Consider the following 24,637-nt stretch of genomic DNA (forward strand, 5'->3'; position numbering starts at 1 on the left):
TGGTATCAAACTTAATGCTTGCCTTTGTGCATTTAAAAATGCAGCAAATTCTTAAAACAGAGTATGACGTATTATTTGGAGGAAAACACGTCATAGTTTTTGGAGATCTACTGCAACTCACTCCTGTAAAAGGACAACCAGTTTTTAAAACACTTGCACATGAAGACACCAGAAAGTCTCTGGGTAGTGTTGGAAACGTGATCATTTGGTCATATTTTGAATACAAAGAACTCATTAAAAAATCTTTGAAGAAATTCACAAAAAAAACATAGGTTTTTAATATGTTATAGTTAGGAATTAGCATTTAAAAAAACCTTTGAAATTCACTGAAAAAACCATAGGTTTCACACACGTTATGGTTAGGAATTAGCATTTAAAAAACCTTACAAATTCACTGAAAAAACCATAGGTTTCAGATAAGTTATAGTTAGTAATTAGCATTTAAAAAAACCTTTGAAATTCACTGAAAAAACCATAGGTTTCACACAAGTTATGGTTAGGAATTAGCATTTAAAAAACCTTACAAATTCACTGAAAAAAACATAGGTTTCAGATAAGTTATAGTTAGTAATTAGCATTTAAAAAAACCTTAAAAATTCACTGAAAAAACCATAGGTTTCAGGGGTGTGATAGTTAGCTGGACATTTCACTCGTATAAAACCATTGAAATGCCCCCGTTATAGTTAGTTGTACTAACTATACCTCTCGCACCCGCAATCCACTGCTGATGGTGTCACATATTACATCATTCATGCCATGGTCAGTGATATCACTGATGACATCTCAAATGACATTACTGATGACATCATCCATGTGACAAACTGATACACCTCATCATACAGTATCATAACCTTTCAACACTCATTATAAAATATGAAGTACCATATTTGAAACCATTGGCACACCAGTACAAATTTCTATAAACCCACTCAATGATTCCTACATCTACATACACATCTAAACACTTACCTATAGATTCATTGATACATGCTAACAAAGATCAATAGAACACTATTAAATATACTTATACACCTACATAAACATTACACACCAGGACATATTCTGTTCACTTATGCAGACATCCTACTCACTTATGCAAACAATTGATCATGCTTATATTTACTAAGCTGCACACTTACACAAACACCACTTTATTTATTCATATAGATAGTAACTCATACTTAGTGTGTTATAAAATCACTATTACAAGTGTACAGTTATCCATATCTCACTCATACAATCACTGAGTCCTATGTATACTTATTTATATACAACAACTCTCTCATACACTGCCTTTTATATTTTTAGTTTCTTGGACATATATCATTGAGAAATATATTTACTCATCACTACACCCATAAAGAGATTCACTCACCCAAACAACTGTTTCCACATACAGTCTTAACCTCATATACCTACTATAATAAACTATTTACACATCTTTCGACAGTCACACACGTCCCACCCAACCACACACACATTCATTCACTATCCCATACAAATACTCACTCAACTAATTAATAACTAATGTACACTTTCACATAGCTAATAACCAACGTATGTAGTAGTTTACACAACAAGAGATAGAGTGATACAGGTATTCACACAGTGTAATCACTTTCCTATATATTTAGTGAAACACTTCAAATTCGTCACTTAGACAGGCAATCACATTGCTACTAAATCCTCCATTCAGACACTTATACATCCACTCAGTCTTCAAGACAGATTTCAATATATATATAATACCTATTTAAATATTAAAGCAAATCACATTCACTGGATGATGTCATCAGTGATGTCGTCAGTGATGTCATTTGAGATATCATCAGTGATGACACTGACCATGTCATGAATGATGTAATATGTGACATCATCAGCAGTGGAATGCGGGCGTGCGAGTACGGGGTAATTTAAATGGTCTTATACTAGTGAAATGTCCATATATATAACACCCCTTAAACCTATGTTTTTTTCAGTGAATATATTGTTTTGACTTATACTGGGTGCTCCCTTGTGTCTGGACAAAGCTATACCTCTCTGAAGAGCTCTAATTAGAGCGAAACACTTTGTCAGGGGTTGCTATTACTCATTTCAGGTTGGCTTGAGTTGGTATTTTACCAATTCAAAGCGGTAATACTGTGCCTGGAGTGATAAATGGCTTTTGCCATTTTACAGCTCGGCAAGGACAGCACTGTGCTAGTCCTATGCTTAATGACTTTGCAGTAGAAATGGCAAAAGACTTTGTCCTTTTCTATCTCTGCGTGGATGGCACTGTTCTAATCCTATGCTTAAAGACTTTGATAGAAAAACAGACATTTGAGGTGAGCAGATCTAGAATGTCGCTGGTGTTGAGAGTGGTCTAACAAGTGCTGATTTCCATCTAAACTTGAGAACTACCCAGAGTTCTCTCCTTCTTTTTTGCTTAATGTATGCATCACTCTATGCCTGAAAGGGTTTTGTTTTGACTTATACTGGTTGCTCCCTTGTGTCTGGACAAAGCTATACCTCTCTGAAGAGCTCTAATTAGAGCGAAACACTGTGTCAGGGGTTGATTTTACTCATTTCAGGTTGGCTTGAGTTGGTATTTTACCAATTCAAAGCTGTAATACTGTGCCTGGAGTGATGAATGGCTTTTGTCATTTTACCGCTCGGCAAGGACAGCTCTGCGCTAGTCCTATGCTTTAAGACTTTGGTGTAGAAATGGCAAAAGACTTTGTCCTTTTCTCTCTCGGCGTGGATGGCACTGTGCTAATCCTATGCTTAAAGACTTTGATAGAAAAACAGACATTTGAGGTGAGCAGATCTATGGTTTTATGTCAGTAAAATTTCCAGCTAACTATAACTGGTGTGAAACCTATGGTTTTTTCAGTGAATATATATATATATAAAATCGAATTTCGTCTCCTGCACCTCCGCGTTTTCAGGTGAGCACAAACATGACGCAAATCCCAAGTCTCTGGCACACAATTTTTTATTTAATGGAGCCGGTGAATCTGACACTTTTCGGGCGTCCGCCCTTGTTCTAGAGTGTCGCTGGTGTTGAGAGTGCTCTAACAAGAGCTGCTTTCCACCTAAACTTGAGAATTACCCAGAGTTTTCTCCTTCTTTTTGTATATATATATATATATATATATATATATATATATATCCCTGATTTCGCCTCCAGTACATAGGATTCCGAATCCAAAGAGACGATGCAGACCCAGATTTCGTGCAAGTATTCCTTTATTACATTAATCGCCCAAACACCACCGCCATGACGCGTTTCGGTCCCTCTCGGACCTTGATCACATGACACATCACATGGGCAGGACACCACTATTTAAAGTGACAGTGCAATTGTGTAAAGTGCTAGACATGGATGAAAGACTAGATTCCTACGTAAATGCAGTTGTGTCTGTAAAATACAGATCCATACAAGTTCTGGTTATTACAATTTACCTCCTGTGCAAATATTGCTGTGAAATACCTGATAAAGTGCAAAAAGTGCTCAAAACTAGTGCAAATTCGCATTTCAAGTAAACATTCACAATAAATATCAACTTCCTCGAATATAAGGATCAATAAATAATTACATTTCATTAATATTGATAAAACCATTCCATCATTAAAAGATGCAGCTCAATTTAAAGGAACCTTGATAAAATGTCAGCATGAAAAAAATCTCTATGCTATATACAAAGGCCCTCGAGGTTGTTTCCACAAAACGGATATAGTTTGCTTGAAAAAAAACAAGGGGGGGGTCACATCTGTGACCAGCACATTTGGAGGATTGTAAACAGCCACTGCAAAAAAACACAGGTATAATACAGTTGTTCCTCTTGAATACAGCCCCCGTGGGCATATTACTATACATCCATGAACTATGACTTAAATCAAACAGTGTAGTGACTACCCTAAACCCCAAGAAAATTGTGAAAAATATTTTTCTATCATTAAACATCATGATATACAGTGAAATGGTTAAAAAGATTCATTACTCATGCGGCCTAAGACTTGTTACTAGCAGACGGACACTAGAAAATATTTACAGTTTTAAAATTACTTTGAATATCATCTACAAAAACGTATAAAAATCTTCAGTTGAATTCAACCCATTAGGGCTCTTAGTGTCCATCTCCAGAATGTATTTCGTTTCCAACCTCCTCAATTTAGCGTTTCTATCTCCACCACGTCTCAGGGGTAAAATGCAATCAATAATGTAATATTTCAACAAGTCAGAGTTTTTATCGTGAACTGCAGAGAAATGACGATCCACAGGGTATGATTCATCCCCATTCTTGATGGCCCGTAGGTGTTGGAGAATTCTCTTGTGACACTGAGGTCTCGTGCTCCCTACGTATTTCAAGCCGCAAGGGCATTCTAACACATAGACTACGTACTCTGATTTGCATGTGAGCTTTTTGTCTATTTTCCTCGGTGTACTGTGGAATGGGCTATGATATTCAGTCTTATTAATGCCCTGCTTACATGCCTTGCACGTTGCACATTTGATGAAGCCCTTACTTTTGGTCAGCCAGTCTACGGAAGATTTGATTTAGGGGCTACTTGAGACCAAGGTGTTACTCATTGAATTGGCTTTTCTAAAAGTCAGATTGGGGGAACGTGACAATCTCTCTCCCAAAACTGGATCGTTCTTAATTAGAAGCCAATTCCTGGTTATGATCCTCCTGATGGCCTGATGCTGATCACTAAAAGTGAGAATGAGTCTCATGGGCTGCTCATCAATAGGAGTGTCTTTGGTTCTATCTCTGGTTACCAATGCCAGTGCTCTACTTTGTGCGTTGGCCCTTCTGGTCGCACTGTCAATGACCTTGGGGCTGTAACCCCTTTCAATAAACCTCAATCTGCACTCCTGCTGTGCTTTGAGGCAATCAGTCTCCCTACTGCAGATTCTCCTGATCCGCAACATCTCCCCATAGGGGATGCTGCGGATCAGGTGGGCCGGATGATTGCTATCTGCATGTAGTAGTGAATTGCCCGCCGTGCTTTTCCTGTGTAATCTAGTATATATATATATATATATATATATATATATATATATATATATATCATGAAATCCAAAGACTCCCCAACCTACAAACGGCGATGGAGAGACACACAAACTCCAGTTGCTGTGATTCAGTTATTTTTTTATTTTTATCTTTATCTGCTTGCTGTGCTCCCACACCCTGCCATTACGCGTTTCGGCCAGCCAAGCTGACCTTGATCACATGTAATTTAACCAACGCGAGATTTGACTTTTAAATACACACACCACCAGTGTCACATGGTTCGAAAAATAGACATAGAAAAAAACACTTGGCATGTATCTACCACTGTTTTTAAGGAGAACTTAATACTTTGAATATCCTTCTCATGACTGGCATACTGTTGGCTTTGTATGTGAAACAGAAAAGACATGTATATGTTTGAATTATAAATCGTAACTAGTACAAAATACTATAATTATGCCAGAATCATGGTACCCGTCAGTCTCAAGGTGACCTCACGTTTGAAGGACTCATATTCAATGTGCAAACTTAGCAAATTTGTGCAAAATAAACAAATATAGTGCATAACGTAATATTCATAAAGTTGCTAATTGCTGGCTTACAGTACGAAATACATTTTAACCAGTGCAAATTATGCTTGTGCAAATATTGCGAATGTGCAAGATACGCAGTCCTCAGTTTAAAACCAGAAAAAGAGCCCCCTGACAATTCATAATCGGGAGCCTTGACAGGAATGCAATCCAGATCTAATATACATTCCAAAGAAACCATGCTAAAAAATTGTGATATAAAGTGCAAAAAATACTGTGCTTAAAATAAAACAATATACAGATTGGGAGGTCTAGTAGGCTGTTAAATTTAAGTCATGTTGTCAAAGCAAATTGTCCTGTCTGGAGATGCAATCGATAAGCTTCAGAAAAAACACCCCTGGAGTGGACATCTCATCTGCAAAAGATAAAAAGTATTGCATTTGTCTCATGGGTTAAAAATTGAAAAGTGCAGTTTAAGATTACAGATTCCGCAATAAGAGACACATGTATAAAAATATCTGGCAGGTCTGCTCAAAGTCTAGCTTAAAATTAGAAACATGTATATAAATAGATGTCCCCTATTCCAAGTAAGAACGTATTCATGTTTACTCTATGGGTCTTGAAGGTAAGTGCATCTGACCAAAATGATTTACAAAAAGTTGTGTAGGTCTTCCGTAATATTAAGACCATTGGAGGCCTTACTGTCAAATTCTAAAATATATTGCGATTCCAGCTGTTTTAAAAGTGTTTCTATATTTCTTCCTCTGTAAAGGGGGGGAATGGCATCTATCACAAAATACTTTAGATTATATAATTGAGATTATTGGCATGTATCTTTTTAAAATGTCATGCCACCGGGTAGCTGGAATCACTGTTAACAATGGCCCGAAGATGCTGTAAAATACGGGCATGGGTTTGCAGCTTGGCGCTACCAATGTATGAAAGAACACATGTACATGACAAAACATATATTGCAAATCCTGCACGACACGTAAAATGTCCTGTAATGGGTCTCTCATTAGGGCTAAAAGGAACTTTATATTTGTTTTTGTTAACACCAAACTTACAAGCCCTGTAAGTAGAACATTTGAAAAACCCATTATTGGGCTTGAGCCTGGTGCTCTTATTCGTCTCACATGTACTGTCCATTTTAAGGTCCATTTTCATTGATTTGGCCATTCTAAATGCAATGGTGGGCCTGTTGACTAGAATGGGAGCCAGAACACCATCGGTTTGTAAGATTGGGCAGTTTTTGTTCAAGTTCCCCCTGATTTGTTTATGTTGTTTGCTATAAGTAGTGATAAATCTGGGGGCCGTTTGAACAATGAATATGCTGGAAGGTACCGAAACTGCCTCATTGGAGATGACTTTTCCCTTTAACAGAGACTCTCAAGACCTGGTTTGAGCCTTCTTGCCTGCTTCTTTGAGTACTTTTTCACTGTATCCCCTCTTTTTAAATCTGTGAAATAGGCCAGCCGACCATTTTTCACGTTCCTCTGTTGTGCTGCAGATTCTTTTTACCCTGAGGAGTTCACCATAGGGGATATTGTTTATAACGTGTTGAGGGTGGCTACTGGTGGTATGTAGGGTTGTATTGCCCGCTGTTGCTTTTCTATGCAACGTCATCTGAATACTATTACCTTCAATATATACTATGGTATCCAGGAATTCTACACTTGACTCACTGATTTGCGATGTAAATTTTAGATTAAGGACATTGTCATTCAGTAATTCAGTAAATTCTTGTGCACTTTCAACATTACCATCCCAAATTAAAAACACGTCATCGATATATCTATACCATTGGATCCCTTTGGTATTAAAAATTGCACCATGAGTTCCTTTGAGAACCTGCTCCTCCCACAAGCCAGCATGCAAGCATGCGTAGCTTGGGGAGAAGCAGGATCTCATGGCTACACCACGTTTTTGTAAAAACAGCTCTTTGCCAAAAATAAAATAATTGTTGAACAGACACCTTCTAATGAGTTCTAAAAGTATCAAATTGTGGGAGTGAAAATTAAGTTGTTTTGTATCCAGAAAGTGTTTTGCCACTGCTACACCAGTCTGATAGTCAATGCCAGTATACAGCGCTTCAATGTCAAGAGTGATTAGTAGCTGCCCTTGTTTCCATCCTGTGTCTTTCAGTTTATTTAGGATGTCGCCAGTGTCTTTCAAATAAGATGGAAGGCCTTGCACTAATGGTTGAAGGTAGAAGTCCACATATCTGCTAATGTTATCACTGACTCCCCCTATTGCCGAAATAATCGGTCTCCCGGGGTGGGCCTGACTTGTTTATGTATTTGCGGAATAAGGTATAAATAAGGAGTAATCGGGAACTCATTATATAAAAACAGATGGAAAGGGGCGACCACTCGGTCCCCCCGAACGTATGGTCGGGTGCCTCGATCCCCCCGGGAAGCCATTTTGGGCGGGAGGCGTGTCACGGCTGGTATGCCCGAAGCGGCGTAGCCGGGGCGCGCCTTTTCCCGCCCAAGAGGAGGCTGTCCTAGACACCTACACCGATGCCACGCCCTGTAGGCGGTCGGAGGAGGGTCCACGCCCTCCCGGAGAAGAATAAATGGAGCAGCAATCCAAGGAAGCATCCTCTTGTTCCTGTGCTTGGAAGCTGCACCTCCTCGCTGCACGTGAGCCCTTGACGGAACAAGAGCCAACTTTGAAGAATTTAATTTTTGTGTTTCTTCTTTCAGCGAGTCGAAGCTTTCGGACCTAGAAGATGCCGGGCAAGAAGGTCGGAAAGAGGGTTGGAACCGACCAGATGCTTCGTATGCTGATGAAAGACATGGCGGACATGAAGAAGCAGATGGCGGCAATGAATGGTGCGGGTGGACCAAAGAGAGTCATCGGACCAGCATTGCCGGGAGTAGTCCCTAACGGGAGAGGTAGAAGAGCCAAGAAGGGGGCATCGGGTGGGGCGGCCCCGGTTCCCGAATCACCTCCAGCGAACCTGGTCACCCCGACCGAGGCCCCAGTTCCGGTCCCGAACGCGGGACAACCGATCCCTGTGGTAGTCACTCCTGTGAATGGGGAAGATATGCCTCATGAGTTGGCTGCCCAGTTGGCGGCATGGTTGGGCAGAGAGAATGAGGGGGCCACGGCGGATGAAGCCAGGTCGATAATGAAGCAGTTGCGGCAATCGAAGGATGCCGCGAAAGCACCGTGTCCTCTTGTTCCCCCGCAGGTTCCCGTGGAACAACCAGTATCGGGCGTGGGTTCGGCAGCAACTACGGTCACAGCTATCGGTTCAGGTAAGCAACCACTGCCGATGGCGGGGGAGGGATCGGTCCCCTCGAGGAGGGAAAAAGTCGTTCAACATATCCCGATTGAGGTGAAAGAAAGGATTTGGGCTGATAAATATGTGAACATGTTTTCCTTGTTGACCGATCACTATGAGATTGAGCATGTAAAAAACCAGAAAGAGTTTTTGCATCCTAGTGTATGGCGCGCAAAGATGGCGGGTTTCAGAGTAGATGAAACGATCGCCAATTGGGCCAGAGCGTTTGGAATGTTCACTGCAATTATGGGGGAACGTAGGCCTGACTTATTGGTGGAATTGCCTGTTTATCAGACACGTATCATGGAATTTTATGAAACTTACGGGGGTAATCAATGGTGTTGTTATGATAGCATATTTCGTAAGTCCAAGGAGCACGACTCATCTCTGACGTGGGATTGTTTCGACTCCATTTGCTGGCAAAAAATTGAGAGGTCGAGCACGGCGAAGTCGCCATCTTTAGGCGGGAACGGGGTTGAGCCTTCCCGCCCTTCATTGGGGGCGCCCTTCGGGGTCTGCTGGAGCTTTAACAGAGGCAAGTGTTCTAGGCCACAGGGAGCCTGCAAGTTCAGGCATGAATGTGCAGGGTGTGGACAGTCTTCGCACCCCGAGAGTACGTACAGAGCCAAGACTGGTGATACGGGAGGTAGGGGAGGCGCCAAACAGGTCTGAAATGGACCGAGGGGCGCCATTACCTACCCCTGTTGATATCATGGCACTGATCCCGTGGCTGAACGAATACCCTGACCATATCTCCGCCGGGGTGTTGCGAGACGGTTTCTCATATGGTTTCCGCATCCCGGCGGGGGATTTTCGGGGGGAAGCACATTGTAAGAACCAACTATCGGTTCAGCAGAATACGGCGGTGGTGCAGGCAAAGATTGGGAAAGAAGTGGCCCGAGGTCGGGTTGCTGGACCATATGACACACCACCAGTTGGCGATTTTGTTTGTTCACCTTTGGGAGTGGTCCCCAAAAAAGACCCGGGGGAGTTCAGGTTAATACACAATTTGTCGGCTCCTAGGGGTCTTTCAGTGAACGATGCGATTGACCCGGGAGTTTGTTCGGTGCGGTACGCATCTTTTGATGAGGCCGTCGCCATTTTGAATCGCCTGGGGCCCGGAGCGCTGATGGCTAAATCAGATATCGAGTCAGCGTTCCGGTTGCTCCCGGTACACCCAGACGATCAGCGTCTCCTAGGTTTTAGCTTTCAAGGACGATATTACATGGATAAATGTATGCCAATGGGTTGCTCCATCTCTTGTGCGTATTTTGAGAAATTCAGTAGCTTTTTGCAATGGGCTTTCACAAGAGCCACGGGTTTTACACATGTTATGCATTATCTTGATGATTTTCTGTTTCTGGGGGTAGCTGGGGAGATGGAATGTGCACAGGCCTTGAGGGAATTTTGTAATCTTATGAAGGTATTTGGTGTGCCACTGGCACCAGGTAAGACGGTAGGGCCATCTACTACACTCGAGTTTCTCGGAATTGAGCTCGATTCTGTAGAGGGATGCTTCCGCTTGCCTAAAGAGAAGGTGATGAAATTCAGGGCCTCGCTCAAAATATGTCTCGGCGAGAGAAAAGTAACTCTCCATCAGTTACAACAGGCTGTGGGTCAGCTTAACTTTGCCCTGAGAGTAATACCGATGGCTCGCCCCTTTTCCTGTTCTATCGCACAAGCCATGGTGGGCCTCAAGGAAGGGCACCACCGCACAAGACTGTCAGCAGAGGTTCGCCAGGATATGCGCATATGGCTGGCATTTCTGGCGGATTTCAATGGTCGTGTCGTGTGGACTGACTCCCCAGTTTCTTCGGAAGAACTGGGGTTGTGGACCGACTCGGCTGGGAGTGTAGGTTTTGGCGCCATATTCGGCAATCAATGGTCGGCACGAACCTGGCCTGAGTGGTGGCACGATAATGGACTCACTGCTAACATTGGGTTTCTGGAGCTGTTCCCTATTCTGGTAGCCTTGGAAACTTGGCCAGAGGGGTTTCGGGATCGCTCTGTGGTGTTCTGGTCTGATAATATGACCGTTGTTGAGTGTATCAATAGTCAGGCAGCACGCTGCAAATGGATTTTGAGATTGCTGAAGGAAATTGTCCTGCTATGTATGAGACTAAACGTCCACTTTAGGGCAAGACACATGCCAGGGGTACTAAACCAGGCAGCTGATGCGCTCTCTCGTTCCCATATGCAGGCCTTCCTGGGTTTTCTGCCCACAGCGGACTCGGTGGCTGTACCATTTCCCGAAGCTCTCTGGTCTCTCGGTGCCCCGGATTACAAAACCTCGTGGGAGAGAGTCTAGCACCCAGGACAAGGAAGGCATATGAAGGGGCGTTCCGTTCTTATTGGTCCTTTTTAGGGTCAGCTAGGGGAGAGCAATGGGGGCAGGAGGAGTATGTCCTGAAATTTCTGGTATCTTTACATCAGGCAGGCAAATCAGTGGCTACGGCCAATAGGCACCGGGCCGCCATTTCTTTCATGGCACGGGTTCATGGCATCCAGGACCCCACATCGTCCTTTCTGGTGCAAAAGGCTCTGCGTGGGTGGCAACGCATTGAGGGTCGTACAGTGGATGAGAGGCACCCGATAGGTTTAGAAAGGTTGTCCTTGTTACTGTCCGTACTCCCTGCGACATGTTCATCTCAATCTGAGACGGTGCTATTCCGGGCCGCTTTTGCATTAGCATTCCATGGGGCTATGCGGGTAAGCGAACTGGTAGCAAGGAACAAGCAGGATACGGGGGGAGGTCTGTGTCGAGAGCACATTCGGATACAGGGGGAGACAATGGTAGTCTCTATAGCCAGGTCCAAGACCGATCAGGGAGCGATCGGGGACAGTGTGGTAGTCCAGCGGATTCCGGGATCTCCCATGTGCCCGGTAAAATGCGTAGAGGAGTATTTAGCGCAGAGGGCGGCATCATGGGGGGGAAGCTTGCTGAGGCACACCGACGCCACCCCACTGACTAGGTTTCAATTTCAGCGGGTGTTAACAATGGCAATCGCGGCAGCGGGCTTGAACCCGAGCGATTTTGGGACCTATTCCTTCCGGATAGGGGCTACGACAGAGGCTACAGCCAGGGGTCTGAGTGTTGAAAAGGTGAAACAGTTGGGGCGTTGGTCCTCGAACTGTTATAAAAGGTATGTGCGGTTGCACATGTTGTGAAGCCTATGTCATGAACTCACGCTTCTTGTTTTTCTGTTTGGTTTACAGTTTCGCGAGCAGGCTTTGCGGGGCGGACTGTGCAGTTGACCCGACACCTGGGGACCAGCGGTCAAAGATCACCGGCTGAGGAAAGAGTGGTGTGGGTCGTTGGCCACTCATACGTGAGGCGTGCCGCGGACGTATTCAAAGCAGGTGACATGATTCACGTGGCTGGGGAATACGGGTACAGGGTGACCTTCCACGGAAGGGGCGGGCTCTGTATTGACCAGTTTCAAGATTTTATTGAGGGACTGTTAGGGCGGACGAGGTCACCGCCATGTGTAATCATAGTGCATCTTGGGGGCAATGATTTGGTGACCATTGGTCGACGAGTACTCCTCGAGTCAATTTTGTCCGCAGTGAGTTGGTTGGCGAGAAGGGTTCCGGGGTCCACAATTGCATGGTCACACATGATTCCTAGGAAGGTGTGGCGGGGGGCCCTCTCAGTGTCGGCTTTGAACCAGTCGGTAAAGAAGGTTAATAACAAAATGAGTAGGTTATTTCGTACAGGTAAATTGCATTGTATTCCACACGGATGTATCCGGGGGGACCATATGTATTTGGAGGATGGGGTCCATTTGTCCCGGGAGGGTAATGTCTTACTCATAGGAGACTTCATAGCTTGGTTAAAGAGTTTACGTAGCCATGACCTTTCGTAGGAGCTTTTGTGGGATGGTCCGGATAGCCGGTCAACTATCCGGCCTGCGGTAAGGTCATGATCGGTGAGCAGTAATTGGAAGATCCCTAGAGGTGGGGCGCCACCCATTATGGATGGGAGCGCCCGGGGGGAGGCGGCCATTGGCCCCTAACACGGGGAGGCGGTACCCTTCTAAGGATGGGACCACCGAAAGGGAAGGCGGTCAAGACCCCTCCCTGGGGAGGAGGGGCTACGGGTCCCCTCCTTGGAATTTCCCGGGGCCAGGACATCCGCGACGGCGGATGTGGTAAGCAGTGTGGGGTGGGAGGGGGGTCTACGCTACCTTCTAGACACCTCACACGAGTCCTCGGACGACCACCAAGATGGCGTCGAGTAAGTATGGGCCCCCGTTAAGACAAGGGAAATTGGAATTTGGCACAGAGGTACAGTCCTCTGTGCACCCGCCCCTCACAAGTAAGGGGGGGAGTCTGGTTTAGGGATCTGACACCGGTTACGACCTTGCCGTTGGCCCGTAATGTTAGGATGTACTATTTGAAATGCATTTACAGGATGTTTTTAGAATCGGCTAGGAGAACCTTTGTATTAGAGATATGTTAAGGTTAGCCAATAAACATCGTAATGTATAAATGAAATTGTACATGATATGAAACTGTTATTTTAATGTTTTAATTTTGTTTCATATTTTAATAAATACGGCCGGGAGGGTAACTCCCTCCCGCCTTCCAAAAGCTCAAGAACTGTATCCGTCTTCCCATTCTTGGGGATTGTGTTGGGAGGGGGTGACGGGTATCCAGGCCATATGGAAAGGGGCGACCACTCGGTCCCCCCGAACGTATGGTCGGGTGCCTCGATCCCCCCGGGAAGCCATTTTGGGCGGGAGGCGTGTCACGGCTGGTATGCCCGAAGCGGCGTAGCCGGGGCGCGCCTTTTCCCGCCCAAGAGGAGGCTGTCCTAGACACCTACACCGTTGGCCACGCCATGTAGGCGGTCGGAGGAGGGTCCACGCCCTCCCGGAGAAGAATAAATGGAGCAGCAATCCAAGGAAGCATCCTCTTGTTCCTGTGCTTGGAAGCTGCACCTCCTCGCTGCACGTGAGCCCTTGACGGAACAAGAGCCAATTTTGACCCACCCACCAGCCCCTGATGACACCGTTTTGATTGCAATAAAGTCGATTGATGATGATATGATCTCTTTTTCAGGTTGTTTTCTAATAAAGTACGATGTCTCTTTTTCAGGTTGTTTCTAATAAAGTTTGATGTTTTGATATACAATAAATGGTTGCTCTTTTAGCACAAACTCAGGCGAGTATCGCAGCTATGATGAAAGAAGTGTATTGTAGAGATAAAGTTTATACTTGGAAAGCTAGTATAACTGTATATGTCGTTCTTAGTAGATTAAACAATGTCGTATTTATTTTTGGTCGGGCGGTAAGGTCATGATCGGTGAGCAGTAATTGGAAGATCCCTAGAGGTGGGGCGCCACCCATTATGGATGGGAGCGCCCGGGGGGAGGCGGCCATTGGCCCCTCACAGGGGGAGGCGGTACCCTTCTAAGGATGGGACCGCCGAAAGGGAAGGCGGTCAAGACCCCTCCCTGGGGAGGAGGGGCTACGGGTCCCCTCCTTGGAATTTCCCGGGGCCAGGACATCCACGACGGCGGATGTGGTAAGCAGTGTGGGGTGGGAGGGGGGTCTACGCTACCTTCTAGACACCTCACACGAGTCCTCGGACGACCACCAAGATGGCGTCGAGTAAGTATGGGCCCCCGTTAAGACAAGGGAAATTGGAATTTGGCACAGAGGTACAGTCCTCTGTGCACCCGCCCCTCACAAGTAAGGGGGGGAGTCTGGTTTAGGGATCTGACACCGGTTACGACCTTGCCGTTGGCCCGTAATGTTAGGATGTACAATTTGAAATGCATTTACAGGATGTTTTTAGAATCGGCTAGGAGAACCTTTGTATTAGAGATATGTTAAGGTTAGCCAATAAACATCGTAATGTATAAATGAAATTGTACATGATATGAAACTGTTATTTTAATGTTTTAATTTTGTTTCATATTTTAATAAATACGGCCGGGAGGGTAACTCCCTCCCGCCTTCCAAAAGCTCAAGAACTGTATCCGTCTTCCCATTCTTGGGGATTGTGTTGGGAGGGGGTGACAGGTATCCAGGCCATATATTCCTGGTTTGAAATGAACCCTTGCCTTTTGTAATCCAGCAAGGATTTCTTTAAGGACTCCTTCGCTTTTTTGAACTCTGACATTGTTGCCACCTTGTAACAGAATGGGTCATCAAGTTGTCTTTTGGCTTCTATCACAAATTCTTTCGTGGCCAAATAACAATGTTTCGCCCCTTGTCTGATTGGCTAACAATGATTTCATGATTTGCTTTGAGCTTTAACATGAGGTTATTGTACATGATATCATGGTGTTTTAAACTCTTTTTTGTGCCACATACCTTGCGGTATAGGTTCTTGAGGTCCTCCGTTACCCTTTCCTGAAATATATTGATTGCATCCTTCGGCATCATCAGTACAAAGGTTGACTTTCCCTTGAAAGGACTCTTTCCAGCACTGGGTTGTATAGGTATGATGCTGGCGAGTCTGTCTTGTAAAGGTTTTGTTTCCCCCTCCTCTGTTGTCTCATAGCAATCATTGCTTAAGTCATTTATATCAACAAGAAGTGCTGCATCAGATACATGCAAATTACTTGTAACCTGTTGAGTCAACTCCTTGTTCCCTTTGATGGTGAGCACTTTCTTCAATTTTAAGTTCCTGATGTAGGTATAAACATCCACTCTTGTTTTCCCATAATTAAAATTGCTCTCAGAACAGAACGAAAGTCCTAATGCCAGCAATTGTTTTTCCTCTTTAATAAGGGTTACCTTTGAAAGATTGATGATGGTGTTATCCTCTAGCGCCTTCGCTATTGCGTTCTCTTGTTTCTTGGAGTCTCTGACTCTGCATCTCTCCCTGCGCCTTTTGTTTCTCCGGACCCTGCTGCATTCTGTAGAATCCGCAGCCTCAGGGTCTGACGGCGGGCCTCGGCTAAAAAATGCAGCTGCTCTACCGGGTTGAGTATAATAGTGACCGTGTCGTTGGGCCGCCCGCGGTCTCCCCCTGCTTCCGAACCACTTCACTAGTTAGCGAGGCAGTGTCAGACATTAATGATTGACTCCGCTACCACATTTGCCTCTTTGCTCCAGTGCCAGTGCGGATGGGATCTTTTGCATAGTTGCCGCTTGCTTCTTCCTGGCGTTGTCGTTTCGTCTGGCAAAGATAAATATTTGACCGATGGTCATAGCCCTCTTTATCACGTTTACATTTTCTAATTTTTTGTATTTTAATACGGTCCTGCTGGCGCTTAATGTGTTCATCGATCTTTTTTTCTGCATTTGCTGACATAATCCTCCTCATTGAACTTGCCCAGTTGCTCTATAATTTCTTCAATTTGTTTTACACAATTGTCTCGGTCGATTAAGGCACATTTAATGAGAATCCTTACGGGGTTCATGGACGCCTCCAGTTCGCTCGTAGCCCAGTCTGCTAACATGTCCGGGTTGACATTGTCAAAATTCGGGGCTAACATGATTCTTAAGCCTCTAGGAATGCGCCCTGCTTCCTCATATTTCTGTAAAGAGATCTGTTCCCACCATTTCATCATTTCGCTTCTCTGACATTTTCACGCGTTTTAAGTAAGGACTTTATATAGTTTTCCTTCTCTTTCCCATTGTTACCGTTGGTATTGCTGACATTGGCTGTGCTGTTTGTTACGTTGTTAAAAATATATGTATATATTGAATTACCACAAAACCACAGGATAGAACGCACACTGAGAGGTCAAGGGATGCTGCAAAATAGGTTTTATTTCTTAGAACCGCTTTACGTTTCGACACAAGCCTGTATCTTGATCACATCGTGTGATCAAGACACAGGCTTGTGTCGAAATCCGTAGCGGTTCTAAGAAATAAAAACTATTTTGCAGCATCCCTTGACCTCTCAGTGTGCGTTCTATCCTGTGGATTTGTGGTAATTTAAACTTTGACCGGCATGGGTATTGCCGGCTAAATGCACCACCTGACTACGGGAGCCGATCCCGGAAGGACCCTTTCTGCTTGGACTCATATATATATATATAAAGCAGCAACAAAAGTAAGCTGGTGCCCTGTTTGTTTACACTCCTTTCTCTAAACGTAGATGGGTTAACAATGGCGCAAGTGTTCACCTCTGGAGGTGAATATCTTACTCATATATATTAAAACACATAAACTGTCTGTTCTCTATCAAACACTTGTACATCAACAACCAGGCGCTTTATTGAAGGTGTGGGAGGCGTGGGCCAATATGAGGGTTGAAGGGAGGCAGTGTCTGTCCCAGGGGAGGCAGTGGCGGCCGCTCAGTTCCACCTCATCCTCCTCAGAATACTGCACCACAAGTATCTCACGAGGACACCGATATTTAGAATCGGACTGATAGACTCGGGGTGTTGTCTGCTCTGCAATGATGCTAATTGGGATTTACTATTCACCTTCTGGAGTTGCCCAGTCCTATCACATTTCTGGGAGGGGTGCTGGGTACTCTAGGGATGGTGCTGGGTTGGAGGGTCCCCAGAGAGCTGAAACTAATACTACTGCACATTGCATACAAAGTATAGTGCAATAGATGGCAGAGGGCGCTGCTCTGGTTGGGACTGCTCATAGCCAAATGGGACATTACAAAGGCATGGAAGAGCGCGGATGTCACTTCCTGGGATGGGTGAGCAAAGGGATTGGCTTTCTTCATTGGCCTGGAGTGCATTGTACAGCAGGCTAGGCGGTGCCATCATAAGCACTTCAAAATCTGGCAGCACTGGACTGATCACTGAGGAATGCATATTGAACCATGTCCGTGTAAGCCCTGGTCCATGTACAATGATATGCGGTCTTAAGAGGCCGTACATGTTGAGGCCTAAGGGGGATTACTGGCTTAATGGGTTATGGGGTAACACGGCTAAAGGTGCCAATGCTCACTGTGTTTCTGGTGTAGATGCACAACATTCAGAGTAGAATTGTGTTGGATGAGTATTGGTTTTTACCATTCCATATGTTTTGTATCAGACTTAGTTCTTGCTTTACAAAAACTCCACTAAAATGTTTTTTTTCGAAAACCAATGGGGCAAGTGGTTAATCATGTGATGTCCTTGTGGGTCGAAGGGTGCATGATGCCGCTTCCACTGTTACAAATGCAAACAACAACAGGTGATGGACAGAATGCAGAACAATGTCATACATTCACCCCAGTACAGAGATCTGGGCCTAAATCCATCGTTTTTTTGCTCACCATGCCATTCCAGTTTGAACCCAGCCATATGCAAATCAGTCTTGACCCTGTGCCCTATGAGAACAGTCCAGCCCGAACTGCCAAGCCAGGTCCTCCCTGGACTGGAAACAAGCATCCAAGGACCGGTTTCGGGCTTTCAGCCTGGATAGCTTGATTCCAGTGGCATGGAGAGCACGGGACTCACGTCTGAGCATACCCGTCTCACTCGGGGTGACAAATGCAAAAAACAACAGGTGATGGACAGAATGCAGAACAATGTCATACGTTGAACCCAGTACAGAGATCTGAGCCTAAATCCATCGTTTTTTTGCTCACCATGCCATTCCAGTTTGAACCCTGCCATATGCAAATCAGTCTTGACCCTGTGCCCTATGGGAACAGTCCAGCCCGAACTGCCAAGCCAGGTCCTCCTTGGACTGGAAACAAGCATCCAAGGACCGGTTTCGGGCTTTCAGCCCTCATCAGCCTGGATAGCTTGATTCCAGTGGCATGGAGAGCACGGGACTCACGTCTGAGCATACCCGTCTCACTCGGGGTGACAAATGCAAAAAAAAACAGGTGATGGACAGAATGCAGAACAATGTCATATATTCATCCCAGTACAGAGATATGGGCCTAAATCCATCGTTGTTTTGCTCACCATGCCATTCCAGTTTGAACCCAGCCATATGCAAATCAGTCTTGACCCTGTGCTCTATGGGAACAGTCCAGCCCGAACTGCCAAGCCAGGTCCTCCCTGGACTGGAAACAAGCATCCAAGGACCGGTTTCGGGCTTTCAGCCCTCATCAGCCTGGATAGCTTGATTCCAGTGCAATGGAGAGCACGGGACTCACGTCTGAGCATACCCGTCTCACTCGGGGTGACAAATGCATAAAAAATAGGTGATGGACAGAATGCAGAACAACATCATACATTCACACCAGTACAGAGATCTGGGCCTAAATCCATCGTTTTTTTGCTCACCATGCCATTCCAGTTTGAACCCAGCCATATGCAAATCAGTCTTGACCCTGTGTCCTATGGGAACAGTCCAGCCCGAACTACCAAGCCAGGTCCTCCCTGGACTGGAAACAAGCATCCAAGGACCGGTTTCGGGCTTTCAGCCCTTATCAGCCTGGATAGCTTGATTCCAGTGGCATTGAGAGCACGGGACTCACGTCTGAGCATACCCGTCTCACTCGGGGTGACAAATGCAAAAAACAACAGGTGATGGACAGAATGAGGATCAATGTCATACATTCACCCCAGTACAGAGATCTGGGCCTAAATCCATCGTTTTTTTGCTCACCATGCCATTCCAGTTTGAACCCAGCCATATGCAAATCAGTCTTGACCCTGTGCCCTATGGGAACAGTCCAGCCCGAACTGCCAAGCCAGGTCCTCCCTGGACTGGAAACAAGCATCCAAGGACCGGTTTCGGGCTTTCATCCCTCATCAGCCTGGATAGCTTGATTCCAGTGGCATGGAGAGCACGGGACTCACGTCTGAGCATACCCGTCTCACTCGGGGTGACAAATGCAAAAAACAACAGGTGATGAACAGAATGCAGAACAATGCCATACATTCACCCCAGTACAGAGATCTGGGCATAAATTCATCGTTTTTTGCTCACCATGCCAATCCAGTTTGAACCCAGCCATATGCAAATCAGTCTTGAACCTGTGCCCTATGGGAACAGTCCAGCCCGAACTGCCATGCCAGGTCCTCCCTGGACTGGAAACAAGCATCCAAGGACCGGTTTCAGGCTTTCAGTCCTCATCAGCCTGGATAGCTTGATTCCAGTGGCATGGAGAGCACAGGACTCACGTCTGAGCATACCCGTCTCACTCGGGGTGACAAATGCAAAAAACAACAGGCGATGGACAGAATGCAGAACAATGTCATACATTCACCCCAGAACAGAGATCTGGGCCTAAATCCATTGTTTTTTTGCTCACCATGCCATTCCAGTTTGAACCCAGCCATATGCAAATCAGTCTTGACCCTGTGCCCTATGGGAACAGTCCAACCCGAACTGCCAAGCCAGGTCCTCCCTGAACTGGAAACAAGCATCCAAGGACCAGTTTCGGGCTTTCAGCCCTCATCAGCCTGGAAAGCTTGATTCCAGTGGCATGGAGAGCACGGGACTCACGTCTGAGCATCCACTGTTACAGGCATTTTTGCGAATTAACATCCACGTGAAGAGTCCTTGTGAAGCAAAAGGCCCTTCTTAGGGAAATATCAATAGATTATTCTTCGTGCAGTGGAGCCGGATAGAATGTAAGCAACATTTTGAATATTCAAAGTGAACCTGTTAAGATTTGTTATGTGCAATTTCTTGCTTCTGGAGCACATTTCACCATCTCTGTCTAACAACTTCCAAAAGGGCAAGCAATGCATGCACCCTGTTTCATGTGGCAGGACAGTTTGTACCCAGCATAAGACATTTTGAGAGACATAGGCTGGTTTTTTAGTTGCATTACGCTTTATAAAAGTCTGAGTTTTCCTTTCTGTCAGCGAACCCATTGAGAAGATAGCAACGTTTTAATTTTTTCCCACTCAGCGACAGCATGTTCCCATTAAAGGAAGATAAAAGAACCTCATCAAAGCATAGAATGCCTTAATTTACGTTTATGTACTTTCAATAACATTTTTAAAACTTCTAACTCATAATTACCATAAAATGTCCTTCGAAAAATATCTTAATGTTAATGTTAATGTTAATGTTAATGTAAATGTTAATGTTAATGTTAGTGAAACTTATAGAGCACGCGAATACCCTGAGGTGTCTTGGCTCTGGACCAGAGTAGTACCTGAAGACAACGGAGACACAGTGCGATTAGTTTGAGAATAGCCAGGTTTTTAATTGTTTTCTAAAGGAGGATAGGGAGTTCAACCCTCTCAGAGATGCAGGGAGAGCATTCCAGAGTTTTGCTACAAATAGGCCGGGCGCCAGCCTCCCCAGCTAGCAGTACGGATCTTAGGTACCAACAGTAATCTGGCATTTGTTGATCTTAACTGCCTGCCTGGGTGGTACCATTAGAATAGATGTTTCAAAGGTACCTGTCCTGCCCCATTCAATGATTTATGGGCAAGGCAGAGTGCCTTAAATTTGGAACGTTGCACCACAGGCAGCCAGTGGAGATTCCGTATCTCTTCTTTAATTGATTAATACTTAGGGATTTTCAGTAGTAGCCTGGCTGCAGCGTTCTGTACCATCTGGAGCTTCTTTAGATATTGTTTCTGTAACCCAAGATATAAACTGTTACAGTAGTCCAGCTTGGGCAACACCAAGGTAGTCACCACTGTTTTCTTAAGATCCTGAGGAATAAATGGTATGACCTTTTTAAGTTTCTTCAGCAGGTAGAAAGAAGCTGAAACTATGGCGTTAATTTGATGTGCATAAGTGAGACCTTTATCTATCAGAACTCCAAGATTTTTAGCCTTCACCACTGGTTCAGGAGTTTGTTCCAGTTCAGCCGGCCACCATAGCCCATCTCATTTTGGCTGTAGATTGCCGAAGGTAACCACTCCGGTTATTTCAGAATTGAGTTTTAAACAGTGTCTTCCCATCCAGAAGCTGATTTCCCTCATGCAGCTTTGAAACTGTACTGCTGAGGATAAAGTGTTTTTATAAACCACAACGACGATCTGAGTATCGTCGGCATAAGATGTCAGTTTGAAGCCAAACTGCTGTATTGAAGGTGAAAGTTCACAAACATAGACGTTGAACAACGTGGGGCTCAACGATGAGCCCTGGGGGACCCCGCAAGGAAGTACATAGGGGGTTGCTTTATAGTGATCAAGGGAAACTCTCTGCCTTCTAGTCTTCAAAAAGGATGACAGTAATGAGAGGGCAAGGTCCCTAATCCCCAGATGTTCAAGGCGTGCAAGTAAGATTTCATAATGCACGGTATCAAAGGCCGCTGATAAATCAAGGAGAATCAGAACAGCGGCACCACCCTTATCCATCACTGCCCTGATCTCCTCAGTGGCCTTGATGAGAGCTGTCTCCGTACTATATCCCGAATGCAAACCGAGCTGGGAAGGGTCGAGTAATTCATTCTCCTGGATGAATTGTGTGAGTTGGCTATTCATAATTTTTACAACCATCTTGGCGGAAAAGGAAGCCTTGCAATCGGTCGATAATTGGTAGTTGTGGACGGGTCTAAATTAGCTTTTTTTAGCAGAGGAAGAATGATTTTGTCCTTCCAGACGGTGGGAAAAATTCCCGATAAAAACATATTGTTGAAAATGTTAGTTAAAATCGGGCTTACCTCCCCTGCAATGCTTTTCAGAACTGTCGGGGGACATGGATCCAGTGGTGATCCAGATTTGGTATCCTGAATGAGTTTTTCCACTAGCTCTTTGGAAACCTGTGTAAAAGTGCACAGCTCGTTTTTTTTGGTGGACCCTACAGAGGGATGCAGCTCAACTGCCTTATTGGAGACATTAGTGAAGATGCTGTATATATTGTTGACTTTATTCCTAAAAGCGCTAGCTATACCATCACATAGCGATTGGCTACTCTCGGAAAGTGGGCAATTGAGAGGAGTTGTATGCTTCTTCACAACCTGGAACAGTTTTTTTGTTGAATTCTTAGATGACTCTATTTGTTTAGTGAAGTAAGTCTTCTCCATAGTTAGCAGATTTTTGTAATTTACTAAAGCATATTTATAACTCTCTTTTTCCTTGTCTTCGTAGTTCTCTCTCCAGCGCCTTTCAAGTCTACAACATCTTTGTTTCTCTAAACGTAGAGCTTCCGTGAACCAAGGAGCCGAGGGTTGACTACGATTCCCGGTGCTTTTTCCATTTGACACTATCGCCGCAAAGGCATTATTCAGCCAGTCGTTATATTTCTCAACTGCTTGATCTACCTGTTGACTCATCTTTGGGCATGTCTGATTAAGTTGGAGTTCAAGTAGATTAGTATCTATTTTATTCCATGCTTTGAAAGTTTTTCCCTGATCTTTATTATGCTAATATTGGCTTAATACACAGGGAATATGAAAAGCTAAAAATGCACGAATAGGAAAATTAAAATAACATTGTTTCTCCTAAAGCGCGTATGACAATAACAAATAACGTGTAGATATACATTATCAAACAAAAACAAACATGACAAGTGAAATGAGTGTGCTTAGTCAGCTGCTTAGGGTCTCGGATCATAGTGGATCTGAGAGAATTTTACTGGCTCCAACAGTCCACCCTCAACACGTTCAAGACCTGGTGTCCTTTCTAAAAGGAAGTCACATCCAGCAGCATACCCTACTTGGCAACCATGATTGTAACCTAAGTTGGGCCAAGAATGACAAAGAGCAGCAAAATATCGCAGTGATGATCAGGACATTCTTGAGGGAGAAGATGACATACAAGCAATTCTCCTGCTGGGCTTCTAAGATCTAGGTTGCTTCCCACACCAAGTTATGAAGTTTCCATCCCTTCTTCACTGCAAAAAGTAGTTGAAGACACAACACTTCAAGCAGTTACATGGGATCCACCCCTGAAGAGATCCCAGTTCTACACATTTCCAATCCCAAATTAACTGCAGCTCTGTGACTTGTCTTTCCACCGACCACCTTACTACCTCCCCATAAGCTTCATCAGATCACCCTCCCACCTCAATGTAAATCATAACCTGTGATGTGTAGCTTCGCTCTCCTTTTTCTTCCTGCTACTGCTTATGCGCTAACCACTGTAAAATCTCCATCATATGCAGTGCTCCATTGCTTTAAACACATCTTTGTGCACACACAGATACATATTTACCTAAGCATACAGATATGTACATTTGGTCATGGGAAATATTAGTATTTTTGCACTGTTGCTTGAAATCAGGACATTCTGGCTGGGACTGAAAGGGAAGACGCCACTGCACCACGTTAACCCTCTGGACATGGGCTTTCTTTTACTCCTATTTCTCTGCAGTTGGTTAGATGCAATATGCAATTTGTAGCTCTGAATGTTAGATTGTGTCAACATATCTAGATTACTGATATCAGTGCATCACCCTTTATTGAATGGATTATATTAGTATCTGATGACAAATCACAGAATTTAATCTTTGCTGCTCATGTATTTCAGCTCTTTAATTGATCACACACTGTTGGATGTCTACAGTTGTGAATATGTGAATTGAAGTTCTGGAAGGTGATCTGAGTCCTCTATGGGACAATACCCCGAGAAGTGGTGGTGAGAAACGGACAAGGGGGAGTGAACCTTCTAGATCATCATGTTCAGCTCCAGTGGCGTAACAAAACTTGAGGGGGCCGTGCTGCAAAGTACATGAAGGACCCCACCACAAACTCTGGCCAGGAGCTGTCAGGCCAGGATACTGTCTTGAGGGGGGCCCTCGTAGCTTGGGCACCTACGCACATCGCACATCAGGGGATGTGGGCCCTATGTTACGCCACTGTTCAGCTCCTCCCCAATAGTACTCTGATTCCTGGAGGATTCAGTCTCCCAGTTCTGGCTTTACTATTCCTATTGCAGCAGCATCAAGCTGATTTGCATCTGGCTGGGTCTAAATTGAGGTGGCATCTTGTCTAAAATAACAATGTAGTGGGATGCAGTTCACGTACTTGTCTGTGGCTGAGATTATTTCAGCATTCTACCCATCGCTTTTTATATTCCTCAGATAGAGTTGGGTGATATG

This window comes from Lissotriton vulgaris, chromosome 4_1 (genome assembly GCF_964263255.1).
Source record: "Lissotriton vulgaris chromosome 4_1, aLisVul1.2, whole genome shotgun sequence".
Classification (NCBI taxonomy): Eukaryota; Metazoa; Chordata; class Amphibia; order Caudata; family Salamandridae; genus Lissotriton; species Lissotriton vulgaris.